Source organism: Pleurodeles waltl, chromosome 3_2 (assembly GCF_031143425.1).
Source record: "Pleurodeles waltl isolate 20211129_DDA chromosome 3_2, aPleWal1.hap1.20221129, whole genome shotgun sequence".
Classification (NCBI taxonomy): Eukaryota; Metazoa; Chordata; class Amphibia; order Caudata; family Salamandridae; genus Pleurodeles; species Pleurodeles waltl.
This window is the reverse complement of record NC_090441.1, coordinates 223887804-223915730: the sequence shown is the minus strand read 5'-3', so window position 1 is coordinate 223915730 and position 27927 is coordinate 223887804. Positions and strand designations below refer to the sequence as shown.

At 48.5% G+C, this 27927-nt stretch overlaps 1 protein-coding gene across 1 annotated transcript in view; it reads left to right on the top strand.

Annotated features, from left to right (window-relative positions):
• Nucleotides 1-27927, top strand: part of LOC138286730 (CD5 antigen-like) — a 423963-nt gene that overhangs the window by 283537 nt on the left and 112499 nt on the right. The gene's annotated exons all lie outside the window — the stretch shown is intronic.

The window sequence follows — 27927 nt, the reverse complement described above, 5'->3', positions numbered from 1 at the left end:
TATATTTTAATTAATGCGTGTGTATTTCGTTACTTATATATCTTAGTACACTTTTGATCATACTACTGCCATACTGAACTGTGCTATGCGCTTACCTTGTGTCCTCACCAATGTGCCCCTAGCAAGTAGCTACGATTTTGAATGAACCATGGTGTAATTGCTTCCACTAGGTTTCAAATAGCTGCTTTGCAGCTCCGCCAGAGTGCTTAAGACCAGTTGGGAACCAGGGCCCAGATTTATTGACATTTGGTGCAACGCACAATAGCAAGACAACTTGCTGCGCTGCAACAAATGGAGAGATCATAAATGTGGCACATTTACTAAAATATGGTTCTTCCTACTGTCTTTTAGTGTGCCCTGGTGTAGGAGGCTGGCCTGGCTTATAGTGGGTACCTTGTGGTACTTACACCTTGTGCCAGGTCCAGCTATCCCTTATTAATAGAATAGAGGTGTTTCTAGCAGCTTAGGCTGATAGAGGTAGCTATAGCAGAGCAGCTTAGGCTGAACTAGGAGACATGCAAAGCTTCTACTATACCATATATATTATATAGTACTATATTATAAGAAAACACAATACTCAGAGTTACTAAAAATAAAGGTACTTTATTTTAGTGACAATATCTCAGAGGATATACTCCCTTAGGAGGTAAGTAATATCCACAAATTATATGTCCACAAACCAAAAACAGGTAAGTAACAGTTAGAAAAGTAGTGCAAACAATGTAGAATCACAATAGAATGCAATAGGTAGAAATAGGCCTAGGGGCAACACAAACCATATGCTCCAAAAGTGGAATGCGAACCACGAATGGACCCCAGGCCTAGTGTAGGTTGTAGAGGGTCACTGGGAATGTAAGAAAACACTAAGGGTGTCCAAGATACCCCACCCCAAGACCCTGAAAAGTAGGAGTAAATTTACCCTACTTCCCCAGAAAGACAGTAAAGTCCATATAGGGGATTCTGCAAGGACAACAACCACCAGCAAAACACTGAAGATGGGTTCCTGGACCTGTAAAGGAAGGAGACCAAGTCCAAGAGTCACGAAAGTGTCCAGGGGGGTAGGAGCCCACTAAACCCCAGATGAAGGTGCAAAAGGGCTGCCTCTGGGTGAAAGAAGCTGAAGATTCTGCAACAACGGGAGGAGCCAGGAACTTCTCCTTTGGTCAGAAGATGTCCCACAGCGTGCTGGAGGAAGCAGAGTTGTTTCCACGCAGAAATACCGCAAACAAGCCTTTCTAGCTGCAAGAGTCGCATTTGAGGATTTTGGGTGTTGCTATGGCCCAGGAAGGACTCGGAGGTCGCCCCTTGGAGGAGGAGACAGAGGGGGCACTCAGCAACTCAGACACCCCCGCAAAAGCAGGCAGCACCCGCAGAAGTACCAGAACAGGCAGTTAGAAGATCTGAGGACAGCTGTCAACTCAGAGTCACAAAGGAGGATCCCACGACGTCGGAGTCCAACTCAGCGAGTTGGGCAATGCAGGACGGAGTGCTGAGGACCTGGGCTAGGCTGTGCACAAAGGAAGTCTTGGAAAAGTGCACAGAAGCCCGAGCAGCTGCAGAACACGCAGTACACAGGATTACTGTCTGGCGTAGGGAGGCAAGACTTACCTCCACCAAATTTGGACAGAAGGGCCACTGGACTGTAGGAGATACTTGGACCCAGCTCCTGTGTTCCAGGGACCACGCTCGTCAGAATGAGAGGGGACCCAGAGGACCGGTGATGCAGTCTTTTGGTGCGTGCGTTAGCAGGGGGAATATTCAGTCGACCACCAGGAAACAGTAAAAAAAGCCAGCAGGATGAGGCGCTACAATGTTGCTGGTAGTCGTCTTGCAACTTCATTGCGGTTTTGCAGGCGCCCTGGAGCAGTCAGCGGTCGATCCTTGGCAGAAGTCGAAGAGGGAAGTGCAGAGGAACTCTGGTGAGCTCTTGCATTCGTTATCTGAAGAACACCCCAGAGGAGAGACCCTAAACAGCCAGAAAAGGAGGTTTGGCTACCAGGAAGGAGGATTGGCTACCAAGAGAGGTAAGAGCCTATCAGAGGGGGTCTCTGACGTCACCTGCTGGCACTGGCCACTCAGAGCAGTCCAGTGTGCCCCCAGCACCTCTGAATCCAAGATGGCAGAGGTCTGGGACACACTGGAGGAGTTCTGAGCACCTTCCCTGGGAGGTACTGGTCAGGGGAGTGGTCACTCCCCTTTCCTTTGTCCAGTTTCACGCCAGAGCAGGGCTGTGGGTTCCCTGAACTGGTGTAGACTGGCTTATGCAGAGATGGGCACCATCTGTGCCCATCAAAGCATTTCCAGAGGCTGGGGGAGGCTACTCCTCCCCAGCCCTTCACAACTATTTCCAAAGGGAGAGGGTGTACCACCCTCTCTCAGAGGAAATCCTTTGTTCTGCATTCCATGCTGGGGCTGCCCAGACCCCAGGAGGGCAGAATCCTGTCTGAGGGGTTGGCAGCGGCAGCAGCTGCAGTGGAAACCCCGGAAAGGCAGTTTGGCAGTACCCGGGTTCTGTGCTAGAGCCCTGGGGATCATGGAATTGTCCCCCCAATACCAGAAAGGAATTTGCCCTGAACGATGTGGGGGCACCTTGGCTAGTGCCAGGGTGCCCACACACTAAGTAACTTGGCACCCAACATTCACCAAGTGAGGGTTAGACATATAGGTGACTTATAAGTTACTTATGTGCAGTGAAAAATGGCTGTGAAATAACGTGGACGTTATTTCACTCAGGCTGCAGTGGCAGGCCTGTGTAAGAATTGTCTGAGCTCCCTATGGGTGGCAAAAGAAATGCTGCAGCCCATAGGGATCTCCTGGAACCCCAGTACCCTGGGTACCTAAGTACCATATACAATGGAATTATATGGGTGTACCAGTATGCCAATGAGAATTTGTCAAATTAGTCACTAGTCTGCAGTGACAATTTTAGAAGGCAGAGAGGGCATAAACACTGAGGTTCTGTTTAGCAGATCCTCAGTGATACAGTTAGGCACCACACAGGGAACACATACAGGGCATACATTATGAGCACTGGCGTCCTGCCTAGCAGGATCCCAGTGGCACAAGGGCAAACACAAACATACACACAGTGAAAATGGGGGTAACATGCCAGGCAAGATGGTACTTTCCTACATCTAGCACAGAACCCGGGTACTGCCAAACTGCCTTTCCGGGGTTTCCACTGCAGCTGTTGCTGCTGCCAACTCCTCAGACAGGTTTCTGACCCCCTTTGGTCTGGGCGGCCCAGTCCCAGGAAGGCAGAACAAAGGATTTCCTCTGAGAGAGGGTGTTACAACCTCTCCCTTTGGAAATAGGTTTGAAGGGCTGGGGAGGAGTAGCCTCCCCCAGCCTCTGGAAATGCTTTGATGGGCACCAGTCTTCACCGGTTCAGGGATTCCCCAGCCCTGCTCTGGTGCGAAACTGGACAAAGGAAAGGGGAGTGACCACTCCCCTGACCAGTACCTCCCCTGGGAGGTGGCCAGAGCTCCTCCTAGTTAAGCCTAAGCTGCTTTGCCATAGCTACCTTCTATCAGCCTAAGCTGCTAGAAACACCTCTATTCTACTAATAAGGGACAACTGGACCTGGCACAGGGTGTAAGTACCACAAGGTACCCACTATAAGCCAGGCAGCCTCCTATAAGGAGGCAGAGCTTTCTGAGTTGTGTCAGCTATCCCTTCCTCGTCATCTTACTAGTTTGAAGATGCAAACTCCTTTCAGGAAGAACTTAAAGACCTGGCTTTTCTCCGTGTAAGGAGGTTAGTTTCATCTGTGTAATCAGGAACCAGTCTATGCCAAGCTGTATAGCTGGGCTAATTATTTTAACTTCTTGACGCCTTAGAGCATTTTTTGCGCTCATACAAATCCATATCATATCATATCTGTAGGAAAGTGTTCTTTTGGCATGGTTACTGCCCCCCACACCTTTTGCCTCTTATTGATGCTAACTTGACTGAGTGTGCTGGTACCCTGCTAACCAGGCCCCAGCACCAGTGTTCTTTCCCTAAACTGTACCATTCCTTCTACAATCGGCACACCTCTGGCACACAGCTAAGTCCCTTTTAAAAGGTACCGGGGGTTGTAGGAAAGTACCATCTTGCCTGGCATGTTACCCCCATATTTCACTGTATATATGTTGTTTTAGTTGTATGTGTCACTGGGACCCTGCCAGCCAGGGCCCCAGTGCTCATAAGTGTGCCCTGAATGTGTTACCTGTGTTATGACTAACTGTCCATCCTCCAAAGGGGAAGTTTCTAGCCCTTGTCGTTCATGCAGAATCCTCAGCTTCTACCATCCTGTGGCAGCTTCTTTGCACCCACAGCTGGCATTTCCTGGGCATCTGCCCACTCCCGACTTGATCGTGACTCTTGGACTTGGTCCCCTTGTTCCACAGGTACTCTCGTCAGGAAATCCATTGTTGTTGAATTGCTGGTGTTGTTGTTTCTGGCAGAATTCCCCTATCACGACTTTTGTGCTTTTTGGGGAACTTAGGTGCACTTTGCACCCACTTTTCAGGCCAATTCCCTGAACTTTGTGAGTGCGGGGACACCATTACACGCGTGCACTACATATAGGTCACTACCTATATGTAGCTTCACAATGGTAACTCCGAATATGGCCATGTAACATGTCTAAGATCATGGAATTGCCCCCTCTATGCCATCCTGGCATTATTGGGACAATTCCATGACCCCAGTGGTCTGTAGCACAGACCCTGGTACTGCCAAACTGCCTTTCCTGGGGTTTCACTGCAGCTGCTGCTGCTGCCAACCCCTCAGACAGGTTTCTGCCCCCCTGGGGTCAAGCCAGGCTTGTCCCAGGATGGCAGAACAAAGGACTTCCTCTGAGAGAGGGTGTTACACCCTCTCCCTTTGGAAAATGGTGTGAAGGCAGGGGAGGAGTAGCCTCCCCCAGCCTCTGGAAATGCTTTCTTGGGCACAAATGTGCCCAATTCTGCATAAGCCAGTCTACACCGGTTCAGGGACCCCTTAGCCCCTGCTCTGGCGCGAAACTGGACAAAGGAAAGGGGAGTGACCACTCCCCTGACCTGCACCTCCCCTGGGAGGTGTCCAGAGCTCCTCCAGTGTGCTCCAGACCTCTGCCATCTTGGAAACAGAGGTGCTGCCAGCACACTGGACTGCTCTGAGTGGCCAGTGCCACCAGGTGACGTCAGAGACTCCTTCTGATAGGCTCCTTCAGGTGTTAGTAGCCTATCCTCTCTCCTAAGTAGCCAAACCCTCTTTTCTGGCTATTTAGGGTCTCTGTCTCTGGGGAAACTTTAGATAACGAATGCAAGAGCTCATCAGAGTTCCTCTGCATCTCTCTCTTCACCTTCTGATAAGGAATCGACTGCTGACCGCGCTGGAAGCCTGCAAAACTGCAACAAAGTAGCTAAGACGACTACTGCAACTCTGTAACGCTGATCCTGCTGCCTTCTCGACAGTTTTCCTGCTTGTGCATGCTGTGGGGGTAGTCTGCCTCCTCTCTGCACCAGAAGCTCAGAAGAAATCTCCTGTGGGTCGACGGAATCTTCCCCCTGCAACCGCAGGCACCAAAAAGCTGCATTACTGGTCCCTTGGGTCTCCTGTCAGCACAACGAGCGAGGTCCCTCGAATCCAGCAACTCTGTCCAAGTGACTCCCACAGTCCAGTGACTCTTCAGTCCAAGTTTGGTGGAGGTAAGTCCTTGCCTCACCTCGCTAGACTGCATTGCTGGGAACCGTGACTTTTGCAACTACTCCGGCCCCTGTGCACTTCCGGCGGAAATCCTTTGTGCACAGCCAAGCCTGGGTCCACGGCACTCTAATCTGCATTGCACGACTTTCTAAGTTGGTCTCCGGCGACGTGGGACTCCTTTGTGCAACTTTGGCGAGCACCATTTCACGCATCCTCGTAGTGCCTGTTTCTGGCACTTTTCCGGGTGCTACCTGCTGCTGAGAGGGCTCCTTGTCTTGCTCGACGTCCCCTCTCTATTCTGGTCCAATTTGCGACCTCCTGGTCCCTCCTGGGCCGCAGCAGCTTCCAAAAACACTAACCGCATGATTTGCAGCTAGCAAGGCTTGTTGGCGTTCTTTCGGCGGGAAAACACATCTGCACGAATTTTCACGGCAAGGAAAATCCGTCCACCAAAGGGGAAATCCCTAGCCCTTTTTGTTCCTGCAGAAACCGCAGCTTCTTCTGTCCAGTAGAAGCTTCTTTGCACCCACAGCTGGCATTTCCTGGGCATATGCCCATCTCCGACTTGCTTGTGACTTTTGGACTTGGTCCTCTTGTTTCACAGGTACCCTAGATTGGAAATCCACAGTTGTTGCATTGTTGGTTTGTGTCTTTCCTGCATTATTCCTCTATCACGACTTCTTTGTCTTTTGGGGAACTTCAGTGCACTTTGCACTCACTTTTAAGGGTCTTGGGGAGGGCTAATTTTCTAACTCTCACTATTTGCTAATAGTCCCAGCGACCCTCTACAAGGTCACATAGGTTTGGGGTCCATTCGTGGTTCACATTCCACTTTTGGAGTATATGGTTTGTGTTGCCCCTATCCCTCTGTGTTCCCATTGCATCCTATTGTAACTATACATTGTTTGCACTGTTTTCTAAGACTATACTGCATATTTTTGGTATTGTGTACATGTAACTTGTGTATAATTGCTATCCTCATACTGAGGGTACTCACTGAGATACTTTGGCATATTGTCATAAAAATAAAGTACCTTTATTTTTAGTATATCTGTGTATTGTGTTTTCTTATGATATTGGGCAAGTGACAATTGTGGTACTGTAGTAGCTTCACACGTCTCCTAGTTCAGCCTAAGCTGCTCTGCTAAGCTACCATTATCTATCAGCCTAAGCTGCTAGACACCCTATACACTAATAAGGGATAACTGGGCCTGGTGCAAGGTGCAAGTACCCCTTGGTACTCACTACAAGCCAGTCCAGCCTCCTACATTGGTTGTGCAGCGGTGGGATAAGTGCTTTGAGACTACTTACCACTCTTGTTATTGTACTTTTCATAAGAGAAAAATATACAAAACAAGTTCAGTGTGTGTACACAGTGCTAAAAAGTTTTGCATTTCCTCTTTTCACTCTTTTCTAAGTGCTGAAAAGTACATCTAAACTTTCAAAAAAGTTCTAAAAAGTTTTTTTCCTGTCTTTCTAAAAAGTTCTGAAAACTTTTTTCTCTTTTTCTATCACTTTAACTCTCTCTAAAAATGTCTGGCACAGGCCAAAATGTTGACCTGTCTAAGATTGCATATGATCACCTTAGCTGGAAAGGAGCAAGGAGTCTCTGCATAGAGAGAGGTTTGAGTGTAGGGAAGAATCCTTCCTTGGAATTGTTACTTAACATGCTTAGAGAACAAGATAAGGCTAAAAGTGCCCCATCTGTTGAAAAAGTAGCTAATGGTTCCCAATCTGATCCAGGGACTCCCCCAGGTAAAGATTCAGGAAAGAAACTTCTTAGCCTTCCCATTACAAGACAGTCTAGCATAGTTGGTACTGAGGTGGAGTCACATCATACAGATGATGTGCTCTCACATTACACTGTCAGCCAAGCTGTTAGGGTGCCCTCTGTAAGGGACAGGTCTCCTTCTGTCCATTCTCACCATACTTCTGTGTCTAGGAATGTCCCTCCCACCCACCCTGATGACAGAATGTTAGAAAGGGAGCTCAATAGATTGAGAGTGGAGCAATCCAGACTGAAGCTTAAACAGCAACAGCTGGATTTAGATAGACAATCCTTAGAAGTAGAGAAGGAAAGACAGAGGTTGGGTTTAGAAACCCATGGTGGCAGCAACAGTATTCCCCATAGTCATCCTGCAAGAGAGCATGATTCCAGGAATCTGCACAAGATAGTTCCCCCTTATAAGGAGGGGGATGACATTAACAAGTGGTTTGCTGCACTTGAGAGGGCCTGTGTTGTACAGGATGTCCCTCAAAGGCAGTGGGCTGCTATCCTATGGCTATCATTTAGTGGAAAAGGTAGGGATAGGCTCCTTACTGTGCAAGAAAGTGATGCCAATAATTTTACAGTACTTAAGAATGCACTCCTGGATGGTTATGGCTTAACCACTGAACAATACAGGATAAAGTTCAGAGAGACCAAAAAGGAGTCTTCACAAGACTGGGTTGATTTCATTGACCATTCAGTGAAGGCCTTGGAGGGGTGGTTACATGGCAGTAAAGTTACTGATTATGACAGCCTGTATAACTTGATCCTGAGAGAGCGTATTCTTAATAATTGTGTGTCTGATTTGTTGCACCAGTACCTGGTAGACTCTGATCTGACCTCTCCCCAAGAATTGGGAAAGAAGGCAGACAAATGGGTCAGAACAAGGGTGAACAGAAAAGTTCATACAGGGGGTGACAAAGATGGCAATAAGAAGAAAGATGGTGAAAAATCTCAAGATAAGCATGGGGATAAGGGTAAAACCAAAGATCCTTCTTCAAATCTTAAACACTCTTCAGAGGGTGGGGATAAAACAAATTCTTCCTCTTCTTCTCAACCCACACACATTAAAAAGCCTTGGTGCTTTGTGTGTAAAAACAAAGGCCATAGGCCAGGGGATAAGTCCTGTCCAGGTAAACCCCCTGAGCCTACCACCACTAATACATCAAGCTCTAGTGCCCCTAGCAGTAGTGGTACTAGTGGTGGGACTGCTGGCAACAGTCAAGCAAAGGGTGTAGTTGGGTTCACTTATGGGTCCATCATAGAAACTGGGGTAGTCAGTCCCAAGACAGTTTCTGTCACACCTAGTGGCATTGGCCTTGCCACACTGGCTGCTTGTCCCCTTACAATGGATAAGTACAGGCAGACAGTTTCAATAAATGGTGTTGAGGCCTTGGCCTACAGGGACACAGGTGCCAGTATCACTTTGGTGACTGAAAACCTAGTGCATCCTGAACAACACATCATTGGACAACAGTATAAAATTATTGATGTCCATAACTCCACTAAGTTTCTTCCCTTAGCTATAATTCAGTTTAGTTGGGGTGGAGTTACTGGCCCTAAGCAGGTGGTGGTATCCCCTAGCTTACCTGTAGACTGTCTCTTAGGTAATGACCTAGAGGCCTCAGGTTGGGCTGATGTAGAGTTTTATGCCCATGCAGCCATGTTGGGCATCCCAGAGGAATTGTTCCCTCTCATTTCAATTGAAATGAAAAAGCAAAGGAGAGAAGGCCTGAAAACTCAGGATCCCTCTCCATCAACAGGTAAAAAGGGTATCACAGTATCCCCTAACCACCCTACCATTCAGGATACCATTCCTGTGGTGGGAGAAACCTCTCCTAGGGTGGCACCTGTTCCAAGGGAATCATCAGTTGGCAAAACTGTACTCCCTGAGGTGGAAGTACCTCTCTGTGGGATAACTAACATTGGTGAGAAAAAGAGCACCATTTTAGTTAACATGGAGCATCCCTCCAACCCTCCCAGAGAAACTTTAGTGCAGAAACCCTGCACTGCCTCACAACACTTAGGACAGTACCCCTGCCCTAGTGTGGAGCTCATAGGACAGCATCCCTGCCCTGCTCCAACTCAAGAGAAACAGCATCCCTGTTCTCTCTTCCAGCCATATGGACAAAGTTTTTGCCCAGCTATGGCTTTACTGAGACAGCATCCCTGTCTGGCATTTCCATCACTACAAATAGGTTCAGTGGACAATTTCCACTGCTCTAAACTAAAACTTACTGATAGAAACTCTGAAAATACATCTTCACATTGTTGCTTAGCTAAAAAACTTCAAACAGGGTGGTTTACATCCCCACAGGGAAGAAACCATATAGTGGATGATAAAGGGAGTAACCAGTCTATTGCAGAGCTACTCTCTACTTATCACCACTTAGAGAATAAAGTCTCAACTGGCCAAGGTTAGCCTTATTGTCCTTCGTTTGGGGGGGGGTTGTGTGAGAAAGTAGCCTCTTTCTAGCCTTGTTACCCCCACTTTTGGCCTGTTTGTGAGTGTATGTCAGGGTGTTTTCACTGTCTCACTGGGATCCTGCTAGCCAGGGCCCAGTGCTCATAGTGAAACCCCTATGTTTTCAGTATGTTTGTTATGTGTCACTGGGACCCTGCTAGTCAGGACCCCAGTGCTCATAAGTTTGTGGCCTATATGTATGTGTTCCCTGTGTGGTGCCTAACTGTCTCACTGAGGCTCTGCTATCCAGAACCTCAGTGGTTATGCTCTCTCATTTCTTTCAAATTGTCACTAACAGGCTAGTGAGCAATTTGACCAATTTACATTGGCTTACTGGAACACCTTTATAATTCCCTAGTATATGGTACTGAGGTACCCAGGGTATTGGGGTTCCAGGAGATCCCTATGGGCTGCAGCATTTCTTTTGCCACCCATAGGGAGCTCTGACAATTCTTACACAGGCCTGCCACTGCAGCCTGAGTGAAATAACGTCCACGTTATTTCACAGCCATTTTACACTGCACTTAAGTAACTTATAAGTCACCTATATGTCTAACCTTTACCTGGTAAAGGTTAGGTGCAAAGTTACTTAGTGTGAGGGCACCCTGGCACTAGCCAAGGTGCCCCCACATTGTTCAGAGTCAATTCCCTGAACTTTGTGAGTGCGGGGACACCATTACACGCGTGCACTACATATAGGTCACTACCTATATGTAGCTTCACAATGGTAACTCCGAATATGGCCATGTAACATGTCTAAGATCATGGAATTGCCCCCTCTATGCCATCCTGGCATTATTGGTACAATTCCATGATCCCAGTGGTCTGTAGCACAGACCCTGGTACTGCCAAACTGCCTTTCCTGGGGTTTCACTGCAGCTGCTGCTGCTGCCAACCCCTCAGACAGGTTTCTGCCCCCCTGGGGTCAAGCCAGGCTTGTCCCAGGATGGCAGAACAAAGGACTTCCTCTGAGAGAGGGTGTTACACCCTCTCCCTTTGGAAAATGGTGTGAAGGCAGGGGAGGAGCAGCCTCCCCCAGCCTCTGGAAATGCTTTCTTGGGCACAGATGTGCCCAATTCTGCATAAGCCAGTCTACACCGGTTCAGGGACCCCTTAGCCCCTGCTCTGGCGGGAAACTGGACAAAGGAAAGGGGAGTGACCACTCCCCTGACCTGCACCTCCCCTGGGAGGTGTCAAGAGCTCCTCCAGTGTGCTCCAGACCTCTGCCATCTTAGAAACAGAGGTGCTGCCAGCACACTGGACTGCTCTGGGTGGCCAGTGCCACCAGGTGATGTCAGAGACTCCTTCTGATAGGCTTCTTCAGGTGTTAGTAGCCTATCCTCTCTCCTAAGTAGCCAAACCCTCTTTTCTGGCTATTTAGGGTCTCTGTCTCTGGGGAAACTTTAGATAACGAATGCAAGAGCTCATCAGAGTTCCTCTGCATCTCTCTCTTCACCTTCTGCCAAGGAATCGACTGCTGACCGCGCTGGAAGCCTGCAAAACTGCAACATAGTAGCTAAGACGACTACTGCAACTCTGTAACGCTGATCCTGCCGCCTTCTCGACAGTTTTCCTGCTTGTGCATGCTGTGGGGGTAGTCTGCCTCCTCTCTGCACCAGAAGCTCCGAAGAAATCTCCTGTGGGTCGACGGAATCTTCCCCCTGCAACCGCAGGCACCAAAAAGCTGCATTACCGGTCCCTTGGGTCTCCTCTCAGCACAACGAGCGAGGTCCCTCGAATCCAGCAACTCTGTCCAAGTGACTCCCACAGTCCAGTGACTCTTCAGTCCAAGTTTGGTGGAGGTAAGTCCTTGCCTCACCTCGCTGGGCTGCATTGCTGGGAAACGCGACTTTTGCAGCTACTCCGGCCCCTGTGCACTTCTAGCAGAAATCCTTTGTGCACAGCCAAGCCTGGGTCCACGGCACTCTAACCTGCATTGCACGACTTTCTAAGTTGGTCTCCGGCGACGTGGGACTCCTTTGTGCAACTTCGGCAAGCACCGTTTCACGCATCCTCGTAGTGCCTGTTTCTGGCACTTCTCTGGGTGCTACGTGCTTCAGAGAGGGCTCTTTGTCTTGCTCGACGTCCCCTCTCTCTGCTGGTCTAATTTGCGATCTCCTGGTCCCTCCTGGGCCTCAGCAGCGTCCAAAAACGCTAACCACACGATTTGCAGCTATCAAGGCTTGTTGGCGTTCTTTTGGCGGGAAAACACTTCTGCACGACTCTCCACGGCGAGAGGGATCCGTCCACCAAAGGGAAAGTCTCTAGCCCTTTTCGTTCCTGCAGAAACTGCAGCATTTTCTTCTGTCCAGTAGAAGCTTCTTTGCACCCGCAGCCGGCATTTCCTGGGCATATGCCCATCTCCGACTTGCTTGTGACTTTTGGACTTGGTCCCCTTGTTCCACAGGTACCCTAGATTGGAAATCCACAGTTGTTGCATTGTTGGTTTGTGTCTTTCCTGCATTATTCCTCTATCACGACTTCTTTGTCTTTTGGGGAACTTCAGTGCACTTTGCACTCACTTTTCAGGGTCTTGGGGAGGGCTAATTTTCTAACTCTCACTATTTTCTAATAGTCCCAGCGACCCTCTACAAGGTCACATAGGTTTTGGGTCCATTCGTGGTTCACTTTCCACTTTTGGAGTATATGGTTTGTGTTGCCCCTATCCTTATGTGTCCCCATTGCATCCTATTGTAACTATACATTGTTTGCACTGTTTTCTAAGACTATACTGCATATTTTTGGTATTGTGTACATATAACTTGTGTATAATTGTTATCCTCATACTGAGGGTACTCACTGAGATACTTTGGCATATTGTCATAAAAATAAAGTACCTTTATTTTTAGTATATCTGTGTATTGTGTTTTCTTATGATATTGTGCAAGTGACACTTGTGGTACTGTAGTAGCTTCACACGTCTCCTAGTTCAGCCTAAGCTGCTCTGCTAAGCTACCATTATCTATCAGCCTAAGCTGCTAGACACCCTATACACTAATAAGGGATACCTGGGCCTGGTGCAAGGTGCAAGTACCCCTTGGTACTCACTACAAGCCAGTCCAGCCTCCTACACCCTTGCACTAGCAATGGTGACCCCTCGGTGTTAAGGGCCAATTCCCTGGTCTTCGTGAGTGCGGGAATGCCATTACACGTGTGCATTACATATAGGTCAACACCTATATGTAGCTTCACAACGGTAACTCCGAAAATGGCCATGTAAGGTGTCTAAGATCATGGAATTGTCCCCCTAGTCCAAATCTGGTATTGGGGGCAAATCCCATGCATTCTGGGGGCTCCACCATGGACCCCCAGTACTGCAAAACCAGCCCTCTGGGGTTTTCACTGCAGCTACAGTTTCTGGCACCCCTCAGACAGGATTCTGCCCTCCTGGGGTCTGAGCAGCTTAGTCACAGGAAGGCGGAACAAAGCATTTCCTTTGGGAGGAGAGTGTTACACCCTCTCCCCTTGGAAATAGGTGTTACAGGCTTGGGAGGGGTAGCCCCCTAGAGCCTCTGGAAATGCTTTGAAGGGCACAAATGGTGCCCTCCTTGCATACGCCAGTCTACACTGGTTCAGGGATCCCCCAGCCCCTGCTCTGGTGCGAAACTGGAGAAAGGAAAGGGGAGTGACCACTCCCCTGTCCATCACCACCCCAGGGGGGTGCCCAGAGCTCCTCCAGTGTATCCCAGACCTCTGCCATCTTGAATGCAGAGGTGTGGCGGCACAGTGGATGCCTCTGAGTGACCAGTGCCAGCATGTGACATCAGAGACCTCTCCTGATAGGCTCTTACCTTGTTAGGTAGCCAATCCTCCTCTATTTAGGGTCTCTCCTGTGGGTTTCTCCTCAGATAACGAATGCAAGAGCTCACCAGAGTTCCTCTGAATTGCCATCTTCGACTTCTGCCAAGGATCAACAGCTGACTGCTCCAGGAGGCCTGCAAAACCGCAACAAAGTAGCAAGATGACTACTAGCAACCTTGTAGGGCCTAATCCTGTCTGCTTTCTCAACTGTTTCTTGGTGGTGCATGCTCTGGGGTCTGTCTGCCTTCACCCTGCACTGGAAGCCAAGAATAAATCTCCCGTGGGTCGACAGAATCTTCCCCCTGCTAACGCAGGCACCAAACCTCTGCATCACCGGTCCTCTGGGTCCCCACTCATCTTGACGAGCATGGTCCCTGGAACACAGGAGCTGGATCCAAGTGAACCCGATAGTCCAGTGGTCCTTCTGTCCAAATTTTGGTAGAGGTAAGTCCTTGCCCCCCCATGCCAGGCAGTAATCCTGTGCACTGCGTGATCTGCAGCTGCTAGGGCTTCTGTGCACTTTTGCAAGGAATCCTTCATGCACAGCATAGCCCAGGTCCCCAGCACTCCGTCCTGCATTATTCAACTCGCTGAGTTGACCACCGGCTTCGTGGGACCCTCTTTTGTAGTGTTGAGACGACTGCCATGCCATGCCATGCGTGGGTTCTCTGTGCTGCTGAGCGCCCCCTCTGTCTCCTCCTGCAAGGGGTGACCTCCTGGTCCTTCCTGGGACTGGGCAGCACCCATTTTCTTCAACTGCAACCTTTGCAGCTAGCAAGGCTTGTTTGCGGTCTTTCTGTGTAGAAACAACTCTGCATCCTCCAGCACGCCGTGGGGCATCTTCTGTGCAGAGGATAAGTGCCTGATATTTTCTGTTGTTGCAGAATCTTCAGCTTCTTCCACCCGGAGGCAGCCCTTTTGCACCTTCATCCGGGGTTTAGTGGGCTCCTGGCCCCCCAGGACACTTGCATGACTCTTGGACTTGGTCCCCTTCCTTTACAGGTCCTCCGGTCCAGGAATCCGTCTTCAGTGCTTTGCAGTCAGTTGTTGTCTTTGCAGAATCTCCTATCATGACTTTAGTGTGTTTCTGGGGAAGTAGGGTAACTTTACGCCTACTTTTCAGGGCCTTGGGGTGGGGTATCTTGGATACCCTTAGTAATTTCCTGCACTCCCAGCGACCCTCTACATACTACACTAGGCCTGAGGTCCATTTGTGGTTCGCATTCCACTTTTAGAGTATATAGTGGGTCATTACGACCTCGGCGGTCTTCCTAGAAGACCGCTGAGGCCGCGGGAGACAGAATACCGCCATTGCCGGCGGTATTCCTGCGTCCCTATTATGACATTTCCGCTGGGCCAGCGGACGGTAACAGTGTTACCGTCCACTGGCCCAGCAGAAATGTCACATCAACATTGCTGCCGGCTCGTAATGGAGCCGGCAGCAATGCTGATGTGCAGCGGGTGCAGTAGCACCCGTCGCACATTTCACTGCCCGAAATTCGGGCAGTGAAATGTGCAACAGGGCTATGCCTGGGGGCCCCTGCACCGCTGCCCTGGGGATTATGACCGCCAGGCAGAGACCTGGCGGTAAAGTGGAGGGGCCGGCGGTATGGCCGTGGCTTTTGCGCCACGGTCATAATAGCTGGCGGGACACCGCCAGCCTGTTGGCAGTTTTCCCGCCACCTTACCGCCGCCCGCCAGGGTCATAATTACCCCCATAGTTTGTGTTGCCCCTAGGCCTAATGCATCCTATTGTATTCTACAGTGTTTGCACTACTTTTCTAACTGTTTACTTACCTGATTCAGGTTTGTGTGTATATTTTGTGTATTACCTCCTAAGGGAGTATATCCTCTGAGATATTTTTGGCACATTGTCACTAAAATAAAGTACCTTTATTTTTGGTAACTCTGAGTATTGTGATTCTTATGATGTAGTGCTATATGATATAAGTGGTATAGTAGGAGCTTTGCATGTCTCCTAGTTCAGCCTAAGCTGCTCTGCTATAGCTACCTCTATCAGCCTAAGGTGCTAGAACACTACTAATCTACTAATAAGGGATAACTGGACCTGGCACAAGGTGTATATACCATCTGGTACCCACTATAAGCCAGGCTTATGGGCCTGAGCCCTTGTGAGAGCAAAGATATGCCCTGGAATGCCCGGCATTACTGCATAAGCCCCAAATTCCACTTCAGCCCATGCTGATATTTCCAAATAATTTCCTAGTAAGCAGTCTACAGGTAAATCAGTGGCTACCACAACTTTCTTTGGGCCAGTAACCCCCCACCAGTTGAGATTCACAACAGCCATGGGGTGGCTAAGAGTGTTGTTATGATCATTAGTCACTTGGTACTGGTGACCAAGTAGGTGTTGATCAGGGGCAACCAGTTTCGCTATCACCATGGTGACACTGGCTCCTGTGTCCCTGTAGGCCTCAACCTCAACACCATTAATTAGGGGTAGTTGCTTGTACTTATCCATATTAAGGGGACAAGCAACCAAGGTGGCAAAATCAGTGCCACCATCAGAGACCAAAACAGCCTCTGTGTTCTCCCTAACTAGACCAACCCCCAGTACATTGCCAACGGTGAGCCCAGCTACACTCTTTGACTGGCTCTATGTAGTGTTCTTCCCACCACCACTGCTATTACTAGGGGCACTAGCTGACGCAGTTGGGGTTCTGTTGGTGGGAGTCTTGGTGTTTTTCTTTGGACAAGTGGAATCACTTGCCCAATGGCCTTTACTTTTACATAACTATCACCATGCCTTCTTTTGATTGTCTGAAAAGGATTTGGACCCACCTCCCCAGGAGGATTTTTGTGGGCCTGATGAAGACTCAGAATTCCTTTTGTCTTTGTCCCCACCCTTCTCTTGAGACTTACCATCCTTCATATTGCCATCCTTGTCACCTCCTGTATGAGCTTTTCTGCTCACTCTTGTTCTGACCCATTTGTCTATCTTCTTTCCCAAATCTTGGGGAGAGGTCAGATATGAGTCTACCAAGTACTCTGCATCAAGTCAGACACACAATTATTCAAAATATGCTCTCTCAAAATTAGATTATACAGGCTTTCAAAGTCAGTCACCTTACTGCCATGTAAACATCCCTCCAAAGCCTTCAATGAACAGTCTACAAAGTCTGTCAAGTCTTGAGAGGAATCTTTTCTGGTATCTCTGAACTTAATCCTGTATTGTTCAGTGGTTAAGCCAAATCCATCTAAGAGTGCATCCTTCAAAACTTTGTAATTGTTTGCATCACTCTCCCTGACAGTAAGGAGGAGGTCCCTACCTTTACCAGAGAAAGATAGCCACAATATAGCAACCCACTGCCTTTGAGGGACTGTAGGAAGGTACCATCTTGCCCTGCATGTTACCCCCATTTTTACATGTATGTCAGTTTGTTTTTGCCTGTCTCACTGGGATCCTACTATTTCACTCTGGCTGCAGTGGCAGTCCTGTGTAAGAATTGTCTGAGCTCCCTATGGGTGTCAAAAGAAATGCTGCAGCCCATAGGGACCTCCTGGAACCCCAATACCCTGGGTACCTAAGTACCATATACTAGGGAAGTATAAGGGTGTTCCAGTGTGCAATCAGAAATGGTGAAAATAGTCACTAGCCTGCAGTGACAATTTTAAACGCAGAGAGAGCATCAACACTGAGGTTCTGGTTAGCAGAGCCTCAGTGATACAGGTAAGCACCACACAGGGAACACATACACGGCACAAAGTGTGAGCACTGGGGTCCTGGCTAGCAGGATCCCAGTGACACAGGCAAAAACAAACATACACACAAGTAAAACTGGGGGTAACATGCCAGGCAAGATGGTACTTCACTACAGTCACTAAAATAACGTACCTTTATTTTTAGTAACTGTGAGTATTGTGTTTCTTATAAGATAGTGCTATATGTTATAAGTGGTATAGTAGGAGTTTGTCATGTCTCCTAGTTCAGCCTTAGCTGCTCTGCTATAGCTTCCTCTATCAACCTAAGCTGCTAGAACACTTCTAATCTACTAATAAGGGATAACTGGACCTGGCACAAGGTGTAAGTACCACAAGGTACCCACTATAAGCCAGGCCAGCTTCCTACATTGGTTGTGCAGCGGTGGGATAAGTACTTGTAACTTCTTTACCACTTTGGCACTGGTGCTTTTCATGAGAAAAACATATACCAAATACTTCAGAATATACACATTGACCTAAACAGTTTAACTTTCCTTCTCTGAAACTTTCTAAAAAGTTTCTGAAACGTTTCTGAAAACCTTTTAAAGTTTTCAAAAGTTTGAAAATGTTTGTCTCTGTTCTTTCAAAAGTTCTAAAAACTTTTTCTATCTCTGTTCTAAACCTTTTCTATCATGTCTGCACTAGAGCTTACTCCCACAGTTGATCAGACAACATATGAGAGTTTAAACTTTAAAAGTTTGAGGGGTCTCTGCATAGAAAGAGGTTTAAGCATTGGCAAGAATCCTACCAAAGACTTTCTCTTTAGCCTTCTCCTAGAAAGTGACCAGAACCAGTCTGGCCCATCCCAGGAACAGGAGGTAGGAGAGGAGGGTACCCAGCCAGACTCAGAGGAAACCCCTGAGAATGCTGGGGAGGGTTCTTCCAAAGACCTGCCAGTTAGCAGGCCACCTATTGACACTGGTATTTGTAGGGGGCTGGCCTGGCTTGTAGTGGGTACCAGAGGTACTTACACCTTGTGCCAGGTTCAGTTATCCCTTATTAGTGTAGAAGAGGTGTTTCTAGCAGCTTAGGCTGATAGAAGGTAGGTATAGCAAAGCAGCTTAGGCTGAACTAGGAGACATGTAAAGCTCCTACTATACCACTGGTGTCATATACACAATATCATAAGAAAACACAATACACAGAAGTACTAAAAATAAAGGTACTTTATTTTTATGACAATATGCCAAAAGTATCTCAGGGAGTACCCTCAGTATGAGGATAAGTTATATACACAAGATATATGTACACAAACCAAAATTAGGTAAGTAATAGCAAGAAAAGTAATGCAAACAGTGTAGAATTAAAATGGATTACAATAGGAGCACATAGATATAGGGGTAACACAAACCATATTCTCCAAAAGTGGAATGCGAACCACAAATGGACCCCAGACCTATGTGAGCTTGTAGGGGGTTGCTGGGACTGTAAGAAAACAGTGAGGGTTAGAAAAATAGCCCACCCCAAGACCCTGTAAGGTAGGTGTAAAGTGCACCTACAACCCCCAGAGAGCACAGAAGTCGTGATAGGGGGATTCTGCAAGGAAAACCAACACCACCAATGCAACAACAGTGGATTTCCGGACCTGAGTACCTGTAAGACAAGGGGACCAAGTCCAAGAGTCGCGACAGTGTCGAGAGTGGGCAGATGCCCAGGAAATGCCAGCTGAGGATGCAAGGAAGCTGCCACAAGGTGGAAGAAGCTTGGTGTTCTGCAAGAACAAAGAGGACTAGGAACTTCCCCTTTGGAGGATGGATGTCCCACGTCGTGAAGAAGCTTGCAGAGGTGTTCCCACGCAGAAAGACCGGAAACAAGCCTTGCTAGCTGCAAGGGTCGCGGTTAGGGTTTGTGGATGCAGCTGTGGCACAGGAGGGCCAGGATGTTGCCACTTGGATGAGGAGACAGAGGGGGTGCCCTGCAAGTCAGGGAGCCCTCACAGAAGCAGGCAGCATCCGCAGAAGTACCGGAACAGGCACTTAGAAGAGGAGTGAACTGGAGTCCACCCGAAGTCAGAAAAGGGAGTCCCACGACACCGGAGGACAACTCAGAAGGTTGTGCACTGCAGGTTAGAGTGTCGGGGACGCAGGCTTGGCTGTGCACGAAGGAAATCCTGGAAGTGTGCACAGGAGCCGGAGCAGCTTCAATCATGTGGTACCCAGCAAGGCAGTCTAGCGTGGGGAGGCAAGGACTTACCTCCACCAAACTTGGACTGAAGAGTCAATGGACTGTGGGAGTCACTTGGACAGAGTTGCTGAGTTCCAGGGACCACGCTCGTCTTGCTGAGAGGGGACCCAGAGGACCGGTGATGCAGTCTTTTGTTGCCTGCGGTTGCCGGTGGAAGATTCCGTCGACCCACAGGAGATTTCTTCAGAGCTCCTGGTGCAAGAAGGAGGCAGGCTACCTCCAGAGCATGCACGACCAGGAAACAGGCGAGAAAGCCGGCAGGATGAAGTGATACAAGGTTGCAGTAGTCGTCTTTGCTACTTTGTTGCGGTTTTGCAGGCGTCCTGAGCAGTCAGCGGTCAATCCTTTGGCAGAAGGTGAAGAGGGAGATGCAGATGAACTCTGGTGAGCTCCTGCATTCGGTATCTGAAGATTTCCCCAAAGTAGAGACCCTAACTAGCCAGAAAAGGAGGTTTGGCTATCTAGGAAGGAGGATTGGCTACTAAGAGAGGTAAGAGCCTATCAGAAGAAGTCCCTGACGTCACCTGCTGGCACTGGCCACTCAGAGCAGTCCAGTGTGCCAGCAACACCTCTGTTTCCAAGATGGCAGAGGTCTGGGGCACACAGGAGGAGCTCTGGGCACCTCCCGTGGGAGGTGCAGGTCAGGGGAGTAGTCACTCCCCTTTCCTTTGTCCAGTTTCGCACCAGAGCAGGGCTGGGGGATCCCTAAACCAGTGTAGACTGGCTTATGCAGAAATGGGCACCATCTGTGCCCATCAAAGCATTTCCAGAGGCTGGGGGAGGCTACTCCTCCCCAGCCTTCACACCTATTTCCAAAGGGAGAGGGTGTTACACCCTCTCTCAGAGGAAATCCTTTGTTCTGCCTTCCTGGGACAGGGCTGCCTGGACCCCAGGAAGGCAGAAACCTGTCTGAGGGGTTGGCAGCAGCTGCAGTGGAGACCCCGGAAAGGGAGTTTGGCAGTACCCGGGTTCAGTGCTAGAGACCCGGGGGGATCATGGAATTGTCTCCCCAATGCCAGAATGGTATTGGGGTGACAATTCCATGATCTTAGACATGTTACATGGCCATGTTCGGAGTTACCATTGTGACGCTGTACATAGGTAGTGACCTATGTACAGTGCACGCGTGTAATGGTGTCCCCGCACTCACAAAGTCCGGGGAATTTGCCCTGAACGATGTGGGGGCACCTTGGCTAGTGCCAGGGTGCACTCACACTAAGTAACTTTGCACCCAACCTTCACCAGGTGAAGGTTAGACATATAGGTGACTTATAAGTTACTTAAGTGCAGTGGTAAATGGCTGTGAAATAACGTGGACGTTATTTCACTCAGGCTGCAGTGGCAGGCCTGTGTAAGAAATGTCAGATCTCCCTATGGGTGGCAAAATAAATGCTGCAGCCCATAGGGATCTCCTGGAACCCCAATACCCTGTGTACCTCAGTACCATTTACTAGGGAATTATAATGGTGTTCCAGTATGCCAATGTGAATTGGTGAAATTGGTCACTAGCCTGTTAGTGACAATTTAGAAAGCAGAGAGAGCATAACCACTGAGGTTCTGGTTAGCAGAGCCTCAGTGAGACAGTTAGTCATCACACAGGGAACACATACTGGGCACACTTATGAGCACTGGGGCCCTGGCTGGCAAGGTCCCAGTGACACATAGACTAAAACAACATATACACAGTCAATTATGATGGTAACATGCCAGGAAAGATGGTACTTTCCTAAACTTACACCTTGTGCCAGGTCTAGTTATCCCTTATTACTGTAGAAGAGGTGTTTCTAGCAGCTTAGGCTGATAGAAGGTAGCTATGGCAAAGCACCTTAGGCTGAACTAGGAGACATGTAAAGCTCCTCCTATACCAGTGGTGTCATATGCACAACATCATAAGTAAACACAATACACCGATATACTAAAAATAAAGGTACTTTATTTTTATGACAATATGCCAAAGTATCTCAGTGAGTACCCTCAGTATGAGGATAAGTTATATACACAAGATATATGTACACAAACCAAAATTAGGTAAGTAATAGCAAGAAAAGTAATGCAAACAGGGTAGAATTACAATAGATTGCAATAGGAACACATAGGTATTGGGGCAACACAAACCATATACTCCAAAAGTGGAATGTGAACCACAAATGGACCCCAAATCTATGTGAACTTGTAGAGGGTCGCTGGGACTGTAAGAAAACAGTGAGGGTTAGAAAAATAGCCCACCCCAAGACCCTGTAAGGTAAGTGTAAAGTGCACCTACAACCCCCAGAGAGCACAGAAGACGTGATGGGGGATTCTGCAAGGAAAACCAACACCACCAATGCAACAACAGTGGATTTCCGGACCTGAGTACCTTTAAGACAAGGGGACCAAGTCTAAGAGTCGGACAGTGCCGAGAGTGGGCAGATGCCCAGGAAATGCCAGCTGAGGATGCAAGGAAGCTGCCGTCAGGTGGAAGAAGCTTTGGTTTCTGCAAGAACGAAGAGGAACTTCCCCTTTGGAGAGTCGATGTCCCACGTCGTGAAGAAGCTTGCAGAGGTGTTCCCACGCAGAAAGACCGCAAACAAGCCTTGCTAGCGGCAAGGGTCGCGATTAGGGTTTTTAGATGCTACTGTGGCCCAGGAGGGGCCAGGATGTCGCCACTTGGATGAGGAGACAGAGGGGATGCTCAGCAAGTCAGGGAGTCCTCACAGAAGCAGGTAGCACTGCAGAAGTACCGGAACAGGCACTTAGAAGAGGAGTGAACTGGAGTCCACCCGAAGTCAGAAAAGGGAGTCCCACGACACCGGAGGACAACTCAGAAGGTTGTGCACTGCAGGTCAGAGTGTCGGGGACCCAGGATTGGCTGTGCACGAAGGAAATCCTGGAAGAGTGCACAGGAGCCGGAGCAGCTGCAAATCACGTGGTACCCAGCAATGCAGTCTAGTGTGGGGAGGCAAGGACTTACTTCCACCAAACTTGGACTGAAGAGTCACTGGACTGTGGGAGTCACTTGGACAGAGTTGCTGAGTTCCAGGGACCACGCCCATTGTGCTGAGAGGGGACCCAGAGGACCGGTGATGCAGTCTTTTGTTGCCTGCGGTTGCAGGGGGAAGATTCCATCGACCCACGGGAGATTTCTTCAGAGCTCCTGGTGCAAGAAGGAGGCAGGCTACCCCCAGAGCATGCACCACCAGGAAACATTTGAGAAAGCCGGGCAGGATGGAGCGATACAAGGTTGCAGTAGTCGTCTTTGCTACTTTGTTGCAGTTTTGCAGGCGTCCTGAGCGGTCAGCGGTCGATCCTTTGGCAGAAGGTGATGAGGGAGATGCAGAGGAACTCTGGTGAGCTCTTGCATTCGGTATCTGAAGAATTCCCCAAAGCAGAGACCCTAAATAGCCAGAAAAGGAGGTTTGGCTACCTAGGAAAGAGGATAGGCTAGTAAGAAAGGTAAGAGCCTATCAGAAGGAGTCTCTGACTTCACCTGCTGGCCCTGGCCAGTCAGAGCAGTCCAGTGTGCCAGCACACCTCTGAATCCAAGATGGAAGAGGTCTGGGGCACTCTGGAGGAGCTATGGGCACCTCCCCTGGGAGGTGCAGGTCAGGGGAGTGGTCACTCCCCTTTCCTTTGTCCAGTTTCGCGCCAGAGCAGGGCTGGGGAATCCCTGAACCGGTGTAGACTGGCTTATGCAGAGATGGGCACCATCTGTGCCCATCAAAGCATTTCCAGAGGCTGGGGGAGGCTACTCCTCCCCCGTCCTGACACCTATTTCTAAAGGGAGAGGGTGTAACTGAACAATACAGGATAACGTTCAGAGATACCAGAAAAGAGTCCTCTCAAGACTGGACAGACTTTATAGACTGTTCAGTGAAGGCCTTGGAGGGTTGGTTACATGGCAGTAACAAGGATGACAAGAAGAAGGATGGTAAGTCTTCTGACAAGGGTGGGGATAAAGATAAAAAACATTCTGAGTCTTCATCAGGCCCGCACAAATCCTCTGGGGTGGTGGGTTCAAATCCTCTTCCCACAATCAAAAGAAGCCATGGTGTTATTTATGTAAAAGTCAAGGCCATTGGGCAAGTAATACCACTTGTCCAAAGAAAAACACCAAGGCTCCCACTACCACAACCCCAACTGCAACCTCTAGTGCCCCTAGTAATAGTAAGTGGTGGTAGGAAGTCTACTACAAATAGCCAATCAAAGGGTGTAGCTGGGCTCACCATTGGTAGTGTAGTTGGGGTTGGTCTTGTTAGGGAGACCACAGAGGTTGTTTTAGTCTCTGATGGTGGTATTGACTTTGCCGCCTTGGTTGCTTCTCCCCTTAATATGGGTAAGTACAAGCAATTTCCCCTAATAAATGGTGCTGAGGTTGAGGCCTACAGGGATACAGGTGCCAGTGTCACTATGGTGATTGAGAAACTGGTTCACCCTGATCAACACCTACTTGGTCAGCAGTACCAATGACTGATGCTCACAATAACACACTTAGCCACCCCATGGCTGTTGTGAATCTCAGCTGGGGGGTTACTGGTCCAAAAATGTTGTGGTAGCCACTGAATTACCTGTAGATTGCTTACTAGGCAATGATTTGGAGACATCAGCTGGGCATTCCTGGGCATGTTTTTGCTTTGACAAGGGCTCAGGCCAAAAAGCAATAAGGAAAGGGAAACTTGGATCCTGGAACAATGGACCAAGTGTTCCCAAAAGCTAGGGGTAGTAAGGGTAAATCCTTGCCCACTATCCCTCCCTCAACAGAAGATTCCCCTTTCGAGGAAGAGGAATCATCTCCCTGTGCAGAACCTACACCAGAGGAGCTGGCAGCAGACACTGCTGAGCTTTTGGGTACAGGAGGGCCTGCTAGGGAAGATCTGAGTTTGACTCAGCAGACCTGTCCCACAATAGAGGGTTTGAGACAGCAAGCTGTCAAACAGCAGAATGGGGATGTCAGTGATAGTTATAAGGTGTATTGGGAAGACAACCTCCTGTATACTGAGTCAAGGGACCCTAAACCTGGAGCTGCCAGGAGATTGGTCATCCCTTTGCAATATAGTGAGTTTCTTCTAACCTTGGCACATGACATACCTTTGGCTGGGCATTTGGGCCAGAGTAAAACTTGGGACAGGCTTGATCCCCTGTTTCACTGGCCTCATATGTCAGAGGACACTAAAATGTTTTGTCGCTCTTGTGTGACCTGCCAAGCCAGTGGCAAGTCTGGTGGCAAACCTAAGGCCCCCTTAATTCCACTTCCTGTGATTGGGGTATCCTTTGAAAGGGTAGGGGTTGACATAGTTGGCCCCCTTGACCCTCCAACAGCTTCAGGCAATACGTTTATCCTTGTGGTAGTGGACCATGCTACTAGGTATCCTGAAGCAATTCCCTTAAGGACCACTACAGCTCCTGCAGTGGCAAAGGCCCTCCTGGGAATCTTTTCCAGGGTGGGTTTCCCTGAGGAAGTGGTGTCAGACAGAGGTAGTAACTTCATGTCTGCATACCTCAAAGCTACGTGGAAGGAGTGTGGTGTAATTTACAAGTTCACTACTCCTTATCATCCACAAACAAATGGTCTGGTTGAGAGGTTTAATAGGTATGATTATGGGACTCCCTGAAAAACTCAGAAGGAGATGGGGTGTACTGTTGCCACGCCTCCTTTTTGCTTACAGGGAGGTACCCCAGAAAGGAGTGGGCTTTAGCCCCTTCATACTCCTCTTTGGGCACCCTGTGAGAGGACCCTTTGCACATGTGAAGGAGGTTTGGGAACAACCTTTAAAAGCTCCTAAACAAGACATTGTGGACTATGTACTTGGCCTAAGATCCATGATGGCTAAGTACATGAAAAAGGCCAGTAAAATCCTTCAGGCCAGCCAAGAGCTGCAAAAGCAATGGCATGACCAGAAGGCTGTCCTGACCCAGTACCACCCAGGACAGAAGATGTGGGTATTGGAGCCTGTGGCCCCAAGAGCAATCCAGGACATATGGAGTGGATCCCATCTCATTGTTGAGAAAAAGGGTGAGGTTACGTACTTGGTAGACCTGGGCACTGCCAGGAGTCCCCTTAGGGTGCTCCATGTCAAGCGCCTAAAACCCTACTATGACAGGGCTGACTTAACCATGCTCATGGCAACGGATGAGGGACAGGAAGAAGAGAGTGACCCTCTACCTGATCTCTTCTCCACCACTGAAGCTGATGGCTTAGTGGAGGGAGTGGTGCTTGCAGATTTCCTTACTGCTGAGCTGAAGGACAACTGTGTACATCTCCTAAGCCAATTTCTGAACTCTTCTCACTGATACCAGGTACAACTACCTGGAGTGAGCACACAATCAATACTGGAGACAGTTTACCTGTCAAAAGTAAGATTTATAGGCAGCCTGACCATGTCAGGGATTGCATAAAACACGAGGTACAGAAAATGCTGGACTTGGGAGTGATTGAGCCTTCAGAAAGCCCATGGGCTAGCCCAGTGGTGCTTGTCCCAAAAACTCACAGTAAGGATGGTAAAAGAGAAATTAGGTTTTGTGTTGATTACAGAGGTCTCAATCAAGTAACCAAGACTGATGCTCACCCTATACCCAGGGCAGATGAGCTAATAGATACACTGGCTTCTGCCAAGTATCTAAGCACTTTTGATTTAACTGCAGGGTATTGGCAGATTAAATTATCAGAAGATGCTAAACCTAAAACTGCATTTGCCACCATTGGAGGGCACTATCAGTTCACTGTGATGCCCTTTGGTTTGGAGAATGAACCTGCCACTTTTCAAAAGTTGGTGAACACAGTCCTGCAAGGTTTGGAAGCTTTTAGTGCAGCATATCTAGATGACATAGCTGTCTTTAGCTCTACCTGGGATGAGCACCTGGTCCACCTATGGAAAGTTTTGGAGGCCCTGCAAAAGGCAGGCCTCACTATCAAGGCCTCAAAGTGCCAGATAGGGCAGGGGAAAGTAGTTTGTCTGGGCCACCTGGTAGGTGGAGAACAGATTGAACCACTACAGGGGAAGATTCAGACCATTATGGATTGGGCTCCCCCTACTACAAAGACCCAAGTCAGAGCCTTCTTAGATCTCACTAGGTATTGCAGGAGGTTCATTAAGAACTATGACTCCATTGCAGCACCTCTTAATGACTTCATCAGTAAGAAAATGCCTTAAGAGGTATTGTGGACAGCTAGCTGTCAAAAAGCTTTTGAGGAGCTAAGGCAGGCTATGTGTTCTGCACCTGTCTTGAAGAACACAAACTACTCCAAAAATTAATTGTCCAAACTAATGCTTCTGAATTAGTGATAGGGGCTGTACTATCACAACTAAACCCAAGACCAACCTGTTGCTTTCATTAGCAGGAGGTTGACTCCTAGAGAAAAGCGTTGGTCTGCCATAGAGAGGGAGGTCTTTGCTGTGGTCTGAGCCTTGAAGAAGCTGAGATCCTAATTGTTTGGGTCTCACTTCATTGTTCAAACAGACCCCAAACCTCTATTATGGTTTTAACAAATTAAAGGTGAAAACCCTAAATTGTTGAGGTGATCCTTTTCCCTACAGGGTATGGACTTAACAGTGGAACACAGACCTGGGAGTACCCACTCCAATGCAGATGGACTCTCCAGATATTTCCACTTAGACAATGAAGACTCATCTGGGCATGGTTAGCCTTAGGTTTTTGCCTGTCTCACTGTGATCCTGCTGGTAAGGACCTGAGTGCTCATACTTTATGGCCTAATGTGTGTGTCTGTATAGTGCCTAATTGTGTCACTGAGGCTCTGCTAATCAGAACTTCAGTGCTTATTGTAGGAAAGTACCATCTTGCCTGGCATGTTACCCCCATTTTTCACTGTATATATGTTGTTTTAGTTGTATGTGTCACTGGGACCCTGTCATCCAGGGCCCCAGTGCTCATAAGTGTGCCTGAATGTGTTACCTGTGTAGTGACTAACTGTCTCACTGAGGCTCTGCTAACCAGAACCTCAGTGGTTATGCTCTCTCATTTCTTTCAAATTGTCACTAACAGGCTAGTGACCAATTTTACCAATTTACATTGGCTTACTGGAACACCCTTATAATTCCCTAGTATATGGTACTGCGGTACCCAGGGTATTGGGGTTCCAGGAGATCCCTATGGGCTGCAGCATTTCTTTTGCCACCCATAGGGAGCTCTGACAATTCTTACACAGGCCTGCCACTGCAGCCTGAGTGAAATAACATCCACGTTATTTCACAGCCATTTTACACTGCACTTAAGTAACTTATAAGTCACCTATGTGTCTAACCTTTACCTGGTAAAGGTTAGGTGCAAAGTTACTTAGTGTGAGGGGACCCTGGCACAAGCCAAGGTGCCCCCACATTGT